Source organism: Mugil cephalus, chromosome 13 (genome assembly GCF_022458985.1).
Source record: "Mugil cephalus isolate CIBA_MC_2020 chromosome 13, CIBA_Mcephalus_1.1, whole genome shotgun sequence".
Classification (NCBI taxonomy): domain Eukaryota; kingdom Metazoa; phylum Chordata; class Actinopteri; order Mugiliformes; family Mugilidae; genus Mugil; species Mugil cephalus.
This window is the reverse complement of record NC_061782.1, coordinates 17,040,984-17,056,303: the sequence shown is the minus strand read 5'-3', so window position 1 is coordinate 17,056,303 and position 15,320 is coordinate 17,040,984.

Sequence of the window (15,320 nt, the reverse complement as noted above, 5' to 3'; positions counted from 1 at the left end):
GGTTTAAAAAGTACAATCATGTTGGTAAATCATTACTACCCAAAGTCAGTATGAAGATAAAGCTTAACCCAAAACCCTCGGGTCGAAACGGGTTTATTTGACCAATCTTTTAAAAAAAAACAAAAACCCTAAAATTTCGTGTCGAAACCCAAGTCATTTTGAAAGTAATAAAGCTCAAACCCCAAACCCCAGGTCTTAAACGTATTCTTTGACCAATTTTTTAAAAAAATACAATCTTTGATTTTAAATTATTTATGGGCCCCAAATCAGAATAAAAAGTAATAAAGCTCAACCCAAACCCTCAGGCATTAACGGGTCTTGTTGACCAAGGGTTTAAAAGAACAATCATGTGTTAAATTATTTCGGGCACCAGTCAAAAATGAAAAGGAATTTGCTCGCCCTTTCAAAAATTTTTAAAAACCTGGGGATGTAAGAGGAGTAAAGGAGAAAAAAACTGACAGATTTGTCTTGTTTTTCTTTTTTTTCCCCCCAAAGAATAACGAAAAACTAAAAGGTATGAAAATTTTTGTTTTATCAATTTCGTTAAATTTAAAAACTGAAAAAATTTAAAACTTATTTTCCCCTGCCCCAAGTCTTTCATAAAGAAAAAAAAAGCTCCAACTAACCCTCGGGTCTTTTTTCCCAAAAAAATTTAAAAATAAATCATGATTTTAAAAATTTAAAGTTACTCCCCAAAGCCCTTTTTAAAGTAATGAAGCCGGGCCCTCAGCCCTTTTTAACGCTTGTATGAGGATAAATGAGTTAAAACTGACAGATTTTTCCTGATTTTTCTTTCAGTTGCCCCAAAGCAAAAACAATTTACGGGTATGTAAATGTTTTTTTGACCCAATTTTTCATATAAAAAAATGATGTTTTTAAATCATTTACTAAAACCAAGTCATATAAAGAAAATAAAGCTTTTCCCCTTCCCCCCCAGGCTCCTAACACGTCTTGTATGACCAAGGGTTTAAAAAAAGTACAATAAATGAGGGTAAATCAGTTATTTACACAAAGTCGGGTATGAAAGTAGAAAAGCTCAAACCCCTAACCCTCAGGTCTAAAAACAGGTCTTTTTTTAAACCCAATCTTTTAAAAAGAAAAAATAACATCAAATTCGTGATCGAAACAAGTCATTATAAAAAGTAATAAAGCTCTCACCCAAAACCCTCGGGTCTGTAACACTTTCTTCTTTGCCCCAAGGGGTTTTAAAAAAAATACAATCATGATTTTTCCCTTAGTTACGCACCAAGTCAAAAATGAAAGTAATAAGCCACCCCTCGGGACCTTTAAACCCCTGTGATAAAAAAGGATTAAAAAGGGATAAAACGGGACGGGTTTTGTCCTGATTTTTTTTTCATTTTCCCCCAAAAAAAAGCAACAAAAAAACTACGGGTTATGAAAAATGTTTGTTTGATCAATTTCGTAAAAAGGTAAAACAAAAAAAATTAACTAGTTCCCTTGCCCCAAAGTCATTAGGAAAGTAATAAAAAGGCACTAACCAAAACCCTAAAGGTCTCAAACACGTTTTTGTATTTTTAAGGGGTTTAAAAAATCCCAATCTTGATGTTACATTGTTCCCCCCCAAAGTTCGTATGAAGAAATGAAGCTCAGCCCTCAGACCTGAAAACGCTGTGATGTGAAAGGGAAAGGAGAAAAAACTGACAGATTTTCCTGATTTTTTTTTTCAGTTCCCCCAAAAAGTAACACAACTCCCAGGTTTTAAAATGTTTTTTTGGGATCAATTTCGTGAAAACCCAAAATTAAAACAAAATTAACTTATTTTCCTTTCAAAAAAGTTATCATGAAAGAAAAAAGCCCAAAAACCAAACCCCTTTCACCCTCTAACACGTCTTTTTTGCCCAAAGGGTTTAAAAATTACAATGATAAAATTTTAAAATTAAAAAACCCACCAAAGTCAGTATTAAATTAATAAATCAGCCCTCAGACATTTAATGCGTGATGGGGGGTTTAAATTTAGTAAAAACGACGATTTGTCCTGTTTTTTCTTTCATTTTCCCCCCAAAAGTAAAAAACAACTACATTTATGTAAATTTTTTTTGGGATCAATTTTTCAAAATAAAAAATTTATTATTTAAAAACCCAGTTACTAAAACCCAATTTGTAGGGAAGTTAATAAAATTCTAACCCTAACCCCAGGTCTGTAACGGGTCTTTTTTGCCCAAAAGGGTTTAAAAAATTTACATAAAGTTTTTAAAATTTTGTTTCTGCACCAAGCCCAGTATGAAAAAAATTTAAAACTTAACCCAAACCCCCTCGGGTTTTAAACGGGCCCTTTTTTGGGGCCCAAATTTGTTTAAAAATTACAATATGATGTTAAATTATTACTGCACCAAGTCAGATTGAAAGTAAAAAAAACTCTAACCCTAACCCCCGGTCTGTAACGGGTCTTATTTGCCCAATCTTTTAAAAAAAGAAAAATTAACATCAAATTCGGATCGAAAACAAGTCTTTATGAAATAATAAAGCTCAAAACCCAAACCCCAGGGTCTGAACACTTTTCCCCTTGACCAAGGGTTTTAAAAAAATACAATCATGAGGTTACTTTTAGTTACTGCACCAAGTCAAAAAGAAAGTAAGAAGCTCAGCCCCAGTTTTTAAAACGCGGGGATGAGAAGAGGAGAAAAGGGAATTTAAAAAAAAAATAAAAAGATTTTGGTCCTGTTTTTTTCTTTCATTTACCCCAGAAAGCAACAATAACTACACGTTTTGTAAATGTTTTTTTGATCTTTTTTTCCAAAATCAAAAAATGATTTTTAAATATTTACTCCCACAATTTCATTAGGGAAATAATAAAGCTCTAACTCTAACCCCCGGGTCTCTAAAAACCTTTGTTTTGACCAAGGGTTTTAAAAGTAAAATTTCGGATGGAAAATTTCCATTTTATTTACACTAATAAAGTAGGGAAATAGTAAACCCTCTAACCCAAAACCCTCAGGTCTGAAAAAAGGCCCTTTTTTACCAAGGTTTTAAAAAAAATTTAAAATGATGATTTTAAAATTTTTACTCCCCAAAAGTCGTTGAAAGAAAATAAAACTCAAACCCCTAACCCCGGGGTCTGTAACAGGTCTTTTTGCCCAAATCATTAAAAAAACAAAAACACAAATTTGTGATCGCAAAAATTTCATTATGAAATTTTAATAAAGCCAAACCCCTTTAACCCCCTCGGTTTTGTCACGGGTTCTTTTTTGCCCCAAATCTTTTAAAAAGAACAAAAAACAAAAAATTTTCGTGATCGAAACCAAGCCCATTATGAAATTTAAAAAAGGGCTCTAACCCTAACCCTAAGGTCTGTAAAACGTATTTTTTTGACCAATTTTTTAAAAAATACAATCATGTTTTTCCCAATAGTTACTGCACCAAGTCAGAATAAAAGGGAAAATGAAGCTCACCCCCTCAGACCTTAACGCGGGTGAATGAAAAAGGGGAAAGAAAAGGAGTTAAAAAACCTGACAGTTTTTGTCCTGATTTTTCTTTCAGTACCCCCGGAATTAACAACAACAACATGAAATTTAAAGTTTGTTTGATAAATTTTTTTATAACAAAAATTATTATTTTAAATCATTACTAAAACCAAAGGGCCCAGTATGAAGAAAAAAAACCTAAACCCTTTTCCCTCGGGTCTGAAACATTTTTTTTTGCCCAAATGGTTTAAAAATTACGATATGATTTTAAATTTTGGGTTACTGCACCAAGCAGAAATGAAAAAAAAAAAAAAACTCTAACCCTCCCCCTCAGGTTGTAACAGGTCTTTTTTGACCAATGGTTTAAAAAAAATTTAAAAAGATGATTTTAAAAATTAGTTACGGCACCAAAAGCATTGAAAGTAAAAAAAACTCAAAAACCCTAACCCCCGGTCTGAAACCAGGTTTTTTGTTAAACCAAATTTTTTAAAAAGAACAAAAAATCAAATTTGGGGTTTCCAAAAAGTCATTATAAAGTAAAAAGCTCTAACCCTAACTCTCATTTTGTCACAGGTTTTTTTGCCCAATAAATTTAAAAGAACAATAACACAAATTCGTGTCCAAAAATTTTCTTTAAATAAAAGTAATAAACTCTAACCCCTAACCCCCGGTCTGTAACACGTTTTCTTTTGACCTTTGGTTTTAAAAAAAATACAATCATGATTTTTCCATTGTTATTTGCCCCAAAAGTCAGAAGGGAAAAGTAAGGAAGCTCACCCCTTCAGCCCTTTTAAACCCTCGGGTTATGAAAGAGGAGAAAAGGGATTTAAAAACTGCCCGGATTTGCCCTGATTTTTCTTTCAGTTCCCCCAGAAGCAACAATAACTACAGAAATGAAAAATTGTTTGTTTAAATCTTTTTCCGTGAAAGTAAAACTGACAAATTTTTATTACTGAAACAAAGTCATATGAAAGTAGAAAAACCTCAAACCCCGAACCCCCCGGTCATTAACGGGGCCTTTTTTGCCCCTTGGTTTAAGAAGAACAATCAGTTGTTAAATTAGTGTTTGGGCACCGTCAAATGAAAGTATGAAGCCCGCCCTCAGCCCTTTTAACGCGTAAAGGGATAAGAGGAGTAAAAAAAAGAGGTTTAAAAATTTTTTTCAGTTTGTCCTAAAAAATTTTTCCCTTTAAGTTCCCCCAAAGCCAACAACAACTACGGGTATGTAAATTTTTTGTTTGATAAAATTTTTCATATAAAAAAATGATGATTTTAAAAAATCATTTACTACCCCAAAGTCAGTATAAAAGTAATAAAGCTCAAACCCCAAAACCCCAGGTTTTCTAACACGTCTTTTTATGCCCAAAGGTTTAAAAAGTAAAATCATGATGGTAAATCATTTTACTACACAAAGTAAAGTATAAAAGTAGTAAAGCTTTTAACCCTAACCCTCGGGTTTTAAAAAACGGGTTTATTTGCCCAATTTCTTTTAAAAAAAGAACAATAAAAAAATTTTTCGTGATCGCAACAACCCCAATTTATGAAAGTAATAAAGCTCTAACCCTAACCCTAAAGGCCTGTAACACGTATTTTTTTACCAATGGTTTAAAAAAAAACAATCATGATGTTACATTAGTTACTGCACCAAGCCCAAATTTAAAAGTAATGAAGCTCAGCCCCAGACCTTTAAGGGCTGTAGGGAAAGGGAGAAAAAGGAAAGTAAAAAAAATGACAGTTTTGCCCGGATTTTTTTTTTCAGTTACCCCAGAAGCAACAATAACTACAGTATGTAAATTTTTTTTGATCAATTTTTAAAATATCAAAATGATGATTTTAAAAATCATTTACAAACCCCCAAAGCCCAGATAAAAGTAATAAAGCCTAACCCTAACCCCACCGGTCTTAACACGTCTTGTATGACCAATGGTTTAAAAAGTAAAAATCTTTAGGGTTAAATCAGTTACTACACTAAGTCATATGAAAGTAGAAAAGCTCTAACCCAAACCCCTCAGGTCTGTAACGGGTTTTCTTATTTGACCAATCATTTAAAAAGAAAAAAAACATAAAATTCGTGATCGCAAAAGTCTTTATAAAGAAATTTAAAGCTCAAACCCCCTAACCCTCGGGTTGTAACACTTTATTCTTTGCCCAAAGGAAAAAAAAAAATTTTTAACAAAACCATGATTTTAAAATTTTAGTTACTGCACCAAGTCATTATAAAAAGTAAAAAAGCTTTTAACCCTAAACCCCTCGGTTTCCTTTAAATTTTTGGTTTGACCAATGGTTTAAAAGAACAATCAAAAATTTTAAATTAGTTACGCACCATTCAAAATGAAAGTAAAAAGCTTCCCCTCAAACCTTTAACGCGGTGAGATAAGGGAGTAAAGGAGAAAAAACTGACAGATTTGTTTTGATTTTTTTTCATTTGGGCCCAAAAAAGTAACGACAACTACGGAATGAAAAAGGTTTTTTTTATCAATTTCGTTAAAGTAAAAACTGAAAAAATTTTAACTTATTTACTGCACAAAGCATCATGAAAGTAAAAAGCTCAAAAAACCCCCAAAGGTCTTGTTTGACCAATAAAAAAAAAAAGAAAAAATCGGGATTTAAATTATTTAAACCCCACCAAGCCCAGTATTAAAGTAATGAAGCCCCAGCCCTCAGCCCTTTAAACGCTGTGAGGAGGGTAAATGGGGTTAAAACTGACGGGTTTGTCCTGTTTTTTCTTTCAGTTAGCCCCAAAAGCAACCCCCAACTACGGGTATGTAAATGTTTTTTTTTATAAATTTTTTTTCATATCAAAAAGGGAATGATTTTAAAATCATTTTCTACCCCAAACAGTATAAAAGTTAAAGCTCTAACCCAAACCCCCCAGGTCTCAAACCTCTTGTAGGGACCAGGGTTTTTTAAAAAGTAAAATTCATGATGGTAAATCATTACAAACCAACTAAGTCAGTATGAAAAAAGAAAAGTCAAACCCCAACCCCTCAGGTCTGAAACAGGCCCTTTTTTGCCAACCCTTTTAAAAAGAAAAATTAAATCAAATTCGTGATCGCAACAAGTCAAAAAAGGAAAGAAATAAAGCTTCACCAAACCCCTCAGGTCGAAAACAGGGCTTCTTTGCCCAAGGGTTTTTAAAAAATACAATCATAAAGTTACATTTTTTTACCCCCCCCCAAGTCAGAATGAAAGTAAGAAGCTCAGCCTCAGCCCTTTTAAAACCCTTGAAAAAAGAGGAGAAAAGGAGAAAAAACTGACAATTTTGCCCTTTGATTTTTCTTTCAGTTCCCCCCAAAAAGCAACAAAAAACTAACGTATGAAAATTGTTTTTTTTAACCCAAATTTCTTTTAAAGAAAAAACCTGACAAAATTAACTTTAGTTACTGCACAAAGTCTTTATGAAAGTAAAAAAGCTCTAAAACCTAACCCTCGGGGTCATTAACGGGTTCTTGTTTGACCAATTTTAAAAAAAAATACAATCATGATTTTTAAATTAGTTACTGAAACCCAGTCAGAATGAAAGAAATTTAAAGCTCACCCCTCGCCTTTTAAACGCTGTATTTGAAGGGAGCAAAGGGATTTCAAAACGGGACAGATTTGTCCTGTTTTTTCTTTCATTCCCCCAGAAAGTAACAACAACACGGGTTTATGTAAAGTTTTTTTTTGATAAATTTCGGGGAAATTTAAAACTAAAAAAAATTAACTTAGTTACTGCACAAAGTCATTATAAAAATAAAAAAAAACCCTCAAACCCTAACCCTCGGGTCTCTAACACGTCTTTTTTTTCAAGGGTTTTTTAAAAAAATACAATCAGATGTTACATTATTACTGCACCAAAGTAAATATAAATTTAATTAAAACTCACCCCTCAGACCTGTAACGCTGTGATGTAAGGGGAGAAAAGGGAAAGAAAAAAACTGACAGATTTGTCCTGATTTTTCTTTCAGTTACCCCACAAAAACAACAACTACGGTAGTAAAGTTTTTTTGTTAAATTTCTTTAAAAGGGAAAAAACTTAAAAAAATTAAATTTTATTATTTCCCACAAAGTTATCATAAAGTAAAAAGCCCCAAACCTAACCCTCGGTCTCTAACACGTCTTTTTTGCCCAAATTTGGTTTAAAAATTACAATGAGATTTTAAAATTTAGTTACTGAAAACCAAAGCAGTTTTAAAAAGTAATGAAGCTCACCCCCAGACTTTTAAATTGCTGTGATGGGGGGGTTAAATGAGAAAAAAACTGCCCAGATTTTGTCCTATTTTTTTTTTCAGTTGCCCCAAAAGAAAACAACAACTACATGTAAGAAAATGTTTTTTTGATCAATTTTTTATATCAAAAATTTTTATTTAAATCAGTTACTACACCAAGTCAGTATAAAGATAAAAAAAACCAAAACCCTAACCCTCGGGCCTGAAACAGGTCTTTTTTGACCAAGGGTTTTAAAAAATTTAACGTGATGATTTTAAAATTTTGTTACTGCCCCCAAAGTCAGAAATGAAAATAAAAAAACTCAAACCCCAAAAAACCCTCAGGCCCTTGTAACAGGTCTTTTTTGCCCAAATGGTTTAAAAATTACAATATGATTTTAAAATTTATTTTACGGGAAAACCAAGCCCATTTGAAATTTAATAAAACTCTAACCCTAACCCTCGGGGTCTGAAACCCAGGTCTTATTTGCCCCCAATCTTTAAAAAAAAGAACAATAAAAATCAAATTCGGGGACCCGAAACAAGTCATTATGAAAGTAAAAAAGCTCTAACCCAAACCCCTTTCAGGTCTGAACACTTTCTTTGCCCAATGGTTTTAAAAAATACAATAAATGATTTACTTTATTACTGCACCAATTTCAAAATAAAAGTTTTGAAGCCAGCCCTCAGACCTTTAACGCTGTATGAAAGAGGGTAAAGGATTTGAAAAACTGACAGATTTGCCCCCTTTTTTTTCTTTCAGTTACCCCAAAGCAACAATAACTACACTATGTAAATTTTTTGTTTGTTTAAATTTTTTCATATCAAAAATGATGAGGGTTAAATCGGGTTCTACACCAATCATTTTTTAAATTTAAAAAAGGGCTCAAACCCCCAAACCCCCAGCTCCTAAAAAACGTCTTGTATGCCCAAAAGGTTTTAAAAGTAAAATTTCATAAAAGGAAAAATCATTACTACACTAACCCAGTATAAAAGTATAAAGCTCAAAAACCCTAACCCCTCGGGTCTTTTTAAACATCTTTTTTGAAAAACTTTTAAAAAAAAACAATAAAAACAAATTCTTTGATCGCAACAAGGTCATTATAAAGTAATAAAGCTCTAACCCTAACCCTCGGGTCTTTTAAACGTATTCTTTGCCCAGGGTTTTAAAAAAAATAAAATCAAAATTTTTACATTGGGTTTACTGCACCAAGTCAGAATAAAGAAATGAACCCCTCAGGCCCTCAGCCTTTTAACGCTGTGAGAGAAGAGGAGTAAAGGAGTAAAAAAACTGACAATTTGTCCTGATTTTTTTTTTCGTTACCCCAGAAGCAACAAAACTACACGATGTAAATGTTTTTTTGCCCCAATTTTTCATATAAAAAATGTTTGAGGTTAAATCATTACTACCCCAAGCCCAATAAAAAGAAAAAAGTTTTAACCCTAACCCCCAGGTCTCAAAAATCTTGTATGACCAATTTTTTAAAAAAGACAACCCATGATGGTAAATCAGTTACTACACTAAGTCATATGAAAGTAGAAAAGCTCTAACCCTAACCCCCGGTCGTAAAAAGGTCTTTTTTTTGACCAATCTTTTTAAAAGAACAATAACATAAAATTCGTGATTCGCAAAAAAGTCTTTATAAAAGGGAATAAAGCTCAAAACCCAACCCTCAGGTCTGAAAACCCGAAATTTTTGGGGCCCAAATTTGGTTTAAAAAATACAATCAGGGATTTAAACTTTAAAGTTACTGAAAACCAAAAGTTCAAATGAAAGTTTTGAAGCTCGGCCCTCAGCCCTTTTAACCTGTGATGAGAAGAGGAGAAAAGGGGGTAAAAAAACTGACAGTTTTTCCCCCTAAATTTTTTTTCTTTCCCCCAAAAACAACAAAAACTACAGGTATTAAATGTTTTTTGCCCAATTTTTCCATATAAAAATTTAAAGAGGTTAAACCCTTTACTCCCCCCCAATCAGTATGAAAGAAATTAAAAGCCAAACCCTAAACCCCCGGGTCCTAACACGTCTTGTATGCCACTGGTTTAAAAAAAAATCATGGGGGGGGGGGGGGTAAATCAGTTATACACAAAAGTCAGATAAAAAGTAGAAAAGGGCTCAAACCCCAAACCCTCAGGTCTGTAAAAGGTTTTAAATTTGACCAATTTTTAAAAAGAACAATAACATCAAATTCGTGGATCGAAAACAAGTAAAATTGAAATAAAAAGCTCTAACCCAACCCTCAGGTCTGTAACACGTTTTCTTTGACCAAGGGTTTTAAAAAAAATTCAACCCGGGATTTTTACTTTTTTAAACTGCCCCAAGTCAAAATTTAAAAAAGTAATGAAGCCAGCCCTTTAGCCCTTTTAAAAACGCTTTTATGAGAAGGGGAGAAAAGGGAGTGAAAAACTGCCCAAAATTTGTCCTGATTTTTCTTTCAGTTACCCCAGAAGCAAAAATTAACTACTGTATGTAAATGTTTGTTTATAAATTTTGGGGAAAGAAAAAACTAAAAAAAATTAACTTAGTTACTGCACAAAGTCAGAAAGAAATAGTAAACCCTAACCTTTAACCCTGGGTTCTTTTGGACAGGACTTTTTTGGGCCAAAAAAATGGTTTAAGAAGAACAATCATATGTTAAATTAGGGGTTTGCACCATGTCAAATAAAGAAAGGGAAGCTCGGGCCCTCAGCCCTTTTAAAAAGGGCTGTGATGTAAGGGGAAAATGATTAAAAAACTGACAGTTTTTTCCGGATTTTTCTTTCATTTGCCCCAAAGCAACAACAATACAGTTTTGTAAATTTTTTTTTGATCACTTTTCATATAAAAAAATGATATTTTTTAAATCAGTTACTACCCCAAAAGTCGAAATGAAAGTAAAAAAGCTCTAACCCTAACCCCCAGGTCTCTACCACTTTGTATGACCAAGGGTTTAAAAATAAAATTCATGAGGAAACCCTTACTCCCACAAAGTCATTATGAAATTTGTAAAGCTTTTAACCCAACCCTAGGCCTGAAACAGGTTTTAAATTTGCCCAAAATCTTTTAAAAAGAAAAATTTAAACAAAAATTCTGATCGCAACAAGTCATTATGAAAGTAAAAAAGCTTCACCCTAACCCTCGGGTCGAAAAACTTATTCTTTGCCCAAAAGGTTTAAAAAAAAATCATGATGTTACATTATTACGGGCACCAAGTCAGAAAAAAAGTAATAAAAGCCAGCCCTCAAAACCTTTAACCCTGTGATAAAGGGGAGTAAAAAGGAGTGAAAAACTGAAAATTTTGTCCGGGATTTTTCTTTCAATTACCCCAGAAGAAAACAAAAAAACTCCCCACTAGGGAAAATTTTGGGTTGATAAATTTCATAAAAGGGTAAAACTAAAAAAATTTAAAACTTAGTTATTTGCCCCCAAGTCAGTATGAAGTAGAAAAACCTCAAACCCGGGAAACCCTCGGGTCATTCCCCCAACTTGTATGCCCAAAAGGTTTTTAAGAAAAACCCAATCAGGATTTTAAATTAGTAAATTGCACCATGTCAAATGAAAGAAATGAAGCCAGCCCCCAAAACCCTTTAAACTGTGATGTAAGAGGAGTAAAGGAAAAAAACTGCCAGTTTTTGCCCCTGATTTTTTCTTTCAGTTCCCCCACAAGTAACAACAACTACAGGAAATGTAAATGTTTTTTTTGTTAAATTTTCGTGAAAAAAAACTTAAAAAATTAATTTAGTTACTCCCCCAAGTCTTAAATGAAAGTAGTAAACCCAAAACCGTAACCCTAGGTCAGAAACCAGGTTTTTTGCCCAAAGGGTTAAAAGAAAAACAATCATGTTTTTTTAAATTAGTTACGCCCCCATGTCAGAATGAAAAGTAAAAAGCTCACCCTCAAAACCTTTAGCCTTGATAAAGGGGAAATTGGGGGGTTTAAAAAACTGACAGATTTGTCCGTTTTTCTTTCAGTTGCCCCAAATTTAACAAAAACTACTATGTAAATGTTTGTTTTGATCATTTCGTGAAAGCAAAATGCCCAAGTTAACTTAGTTACCCCAAAAAAAATTTCCATTAAAAAAGTAGTAACCTCAAACCCGAAACCCTCGGTAAGAAACAGGTCTTGTTTAAACCAAGGGGTTTAAGAAGAAAATAATAAAAGTTAAATTTTTTTACTGCCCCCAAATTTTTCAGAATAAAAAATAATAAATTTCACCCTAGACCTTTAAACCCTGTGTGAAAAAGGGGAGAAAAGGGAAAGAAAAAAAGGACAAAATTTGGGTCCTGATTTTTCTTTCAGTTCCCCCAAGAAAGCAACAATAACACACGTTTGTAAATTTTTGTTTGATAAATTTTTTTCTTTATCAAAAATGATAAATTTTTTAAAATCGTTACTACCCCAAAGTCATATAAAAGAAATTTAAAACTCTAACCCAAAACCCCCGGGTCTCAAAAACACCCCGGGAAAGGAGCGGGGGTTTTTTAAAAATACAATCAGATGGGAAAAATCATTTACTACACCAATTCAGTACAAAGTAGAAAAAGCTCTAACCCAAAAACCCCAAATCGTAACAGGTCTTAGTTGACCAGTGTTTTAAGAAGAACAATCATGATGTTAAATTAGTTACTGCACCAAGTCAGAATAAATTAATGAAGCTCGGGCCCTTTCAAAAACCTTTAACGCTGTGTGTGAAGAGGAAAAAGGATAAAAACGGACAAATTTGTCCTGATTTTTCTTTCAGTTGCCCCAGAAGTAACAACAACTACATTTTATGTAAATGTTTTTTTGGGATCAATTTCGTGAAAGAAAAAACTAAAAAAAAATTTAACTTATTTACCCCACAAAGTCAGTATGAAAGTAGAAAACCTTAACCTTTAACCCTGGTCAGAAATGGGCCCTTTTTAAAACCAAGGGTTTAAAGAAGAACAATGATAATTTTAAATTAGTTACTGCCCAAGTCTTTATAAAGTAATAAAGCTCTCACCCCAAACCCCAGGTCCTGAAAACACTCTTTTTTGGGCCCAAATGGATTAAAAAATACAATCATTGATTTTAAAATTTATTTTTACTGCCCCAAGTCAGTAGGGAAGTAGTAAACCCCTAACCCAACCCCTCGGGTCTTTAAACGGGTCTTGTTTTGCCCAAAAGGGTTTTAAGAAGAAAAAAATAAGATTTTAAATTTTGTTCCCGCACCAATCATTTTTAAAAGTAAGAAGCTCGCCTCAGACCCTTTAACGCTGTAAAGAGGGGTAAATAAATTTAAAAAACTAAACAGATTTGTCCTGATTTTTTTGTTTCAGTTCCCCAAAAGGGTAACAACAACTACAGGTATGTAAATGTTTGTTTGATCAATTTCGTTAAAGCAAAACTGAAAAAATTTAAACTTATTTTACTGCCCCAAAGTCATTAGAAAGTAAAAAAAACTAAAACCCTAATCCTCGGGTTCGTAAAAAGATCTTAGTTGACCAATCATTTAAAAAAAACAAAAACTTCAAATTCGTGACCCGAAACAATCTTTATAAACGAAATTTAAAGCTCTAACCCAAACCCCCCAGGTCTCAAATTACTCTTGTATGCCCAAAGGTTTTAAAAAAGTACAATCATGATGGTAAATCAGTTACTACACCAAGTCATAAAAAAGTGTAAAGCTCAAACCCCTCCCCCTCAGGTCTTTTAACGGGCCCTTTTTTGGGCCCAATCTTTTTTAAAAAGGGAACAAAAAACTTTAAAATTTTCGTATCGCAAAAAAAATTTCATTAGAAAGTAATAAAGCTTTTCACCCTTTAACACTCAGGTTGTAACACGTCTTTTTTTGCCCAAAGGTTTAAAAAAAATTACAATCATGATGTTAATTTAGTTACTGCCCCCAAATTCAGTATAAAATAATAAACCCTCAGCCCTCAGCATTAACCGTGATGGGGGGGTAAATGATTTAAAAACTGACAGATTTGTCCGGGATTTTTTTCCTTTCATTCCCTCAAAAAACAACCAACTAAAAGGTATGAAAATGTTTTTTTGATAAATTTTCTTTTAAAAGCAAAACTGAAAAAATTAATTTTAGTTAGGGCACAAAGTCATTATAAAAATATAAAATTCAAACCCCAAAAAACCCTCAGGTTTTCAAACCCACGTTTTTTTTGCCCGGGGTTTAAAAAGTACAATCATGATGGAAAAATCATTTTACTAAAACCCAATCATTAAAAAAGAAATAAAGCTAAACCCCTCCCCCCTCGGGTCTTTACGGGTTTTATTTGACCAACCCTTTTAAAAAGAACAATAACATAAAATTTTCTTGATCGCAACAAGTCATTATGAAAGAAATTTAAAGCTCTCACCCCAAACACCAGGTTTTAAACACGTCTTTTTTTGGCCCAAAATGGATTAAAAAATTAAAATTCATGATGTTAAATTAGTTACTGCCCCAAAGTCATTATAAAAAGTATTTAACGCTCAAAACCCTAACCCTCGGGCTTTAAAACGGTCGTTGTTTGACCAATTTTAAGAAGAACAATCATGATTTTAAATTTAAATTTACGGCCCAGGGTCAAATGAAAGAAATGAAGCCAGCCCTCAGCCTTTAGCCTGGGGGGAGAGGATAAATGGGTTAAAACTGAAAGTTTTGCCTGATTTTTTTTTTCCAGTTCCCTCAGAAGCAACAACAACACATGTTTGAAAATTTTTTGTTTGACCCTTTTTTTCTTTAAAAAAACAAAAATGATGATGTTAAATCAGTTACAAACACCAAGTCAGTATAAAATAATAAACCCCTAACCCAAACCCCGGGTCGTAAAAGGTCTTGTTCGCCCAAGGGTTTTAAAAAGTCCAACCCTGAGGGAAATCAGTTACTAAAACCAAGTCAGTATAAAAGTATTAAAAGTTTAAACCCCTAACCCTCAGGCCCTGCCCAACAGGTCTTATTTAAACCAATCTTTTTAAAAAGGGAAAAAAAAACCATAAAATTCGGGGATGGGGCAACAACTCATTATAAAAAGAAATAAAAGTTTCTAAACCCAAACCCTCATTCTGAAACAGCTTCTTTGCCCAAAATGGAAAAAAAAATTAAAATAAATGATTTTAAAATTTGGTTACTCCCCACCAAGCCCGTTTTAAAAGTAATAAGCTCAGCCCTCAGCCCTTTAACGCGGGGGAATGGGGGTTAAAATTTATAAAAAAACTGACAGATTTTCCTGATTTTTCCCCCCATTTCCCCCAAAAAGTAACAACAATACAGGTATGAAAAAAGGGGGGTTTGTTTTATCAATTTCGTTAAAGTAAAACTGACAAAATTAACTTAGTTACTGCACAAAGTCATCATGAAAGTAGAAAAGCTCCAAACCTAACCCTCAGGTCTTGTTTGACCAATGGTTTAAAAAGTAAAATCATGATGTTAAATTAGTTACTGCACCAAGTCAGTATTAAAGTAATGAAGCTCAGCCCTCAGACCTTTAACGCTGTGATGAGGAGTAAATGAGTTAAAACTGACAGATTTGTCCTGATTTTTCTTTCAGTTGCCCCAGAAGCAACAACAACTACAGGTATGTAAATGTTTGTTTGATCAATTTTTCATATCAAAAATGATGATGTTAAATCAGTTACTACACCAAGTCAGTATGAAAGTAATAAAGCTCTAACCCTAACCCCCAGGTCTCTAACACGTCTTGTATGACCAATGGTTTAAAAAGTACAATCATGATGGTAAATCAGTTACTGCACCAAGTCAGTATTAATGTAGT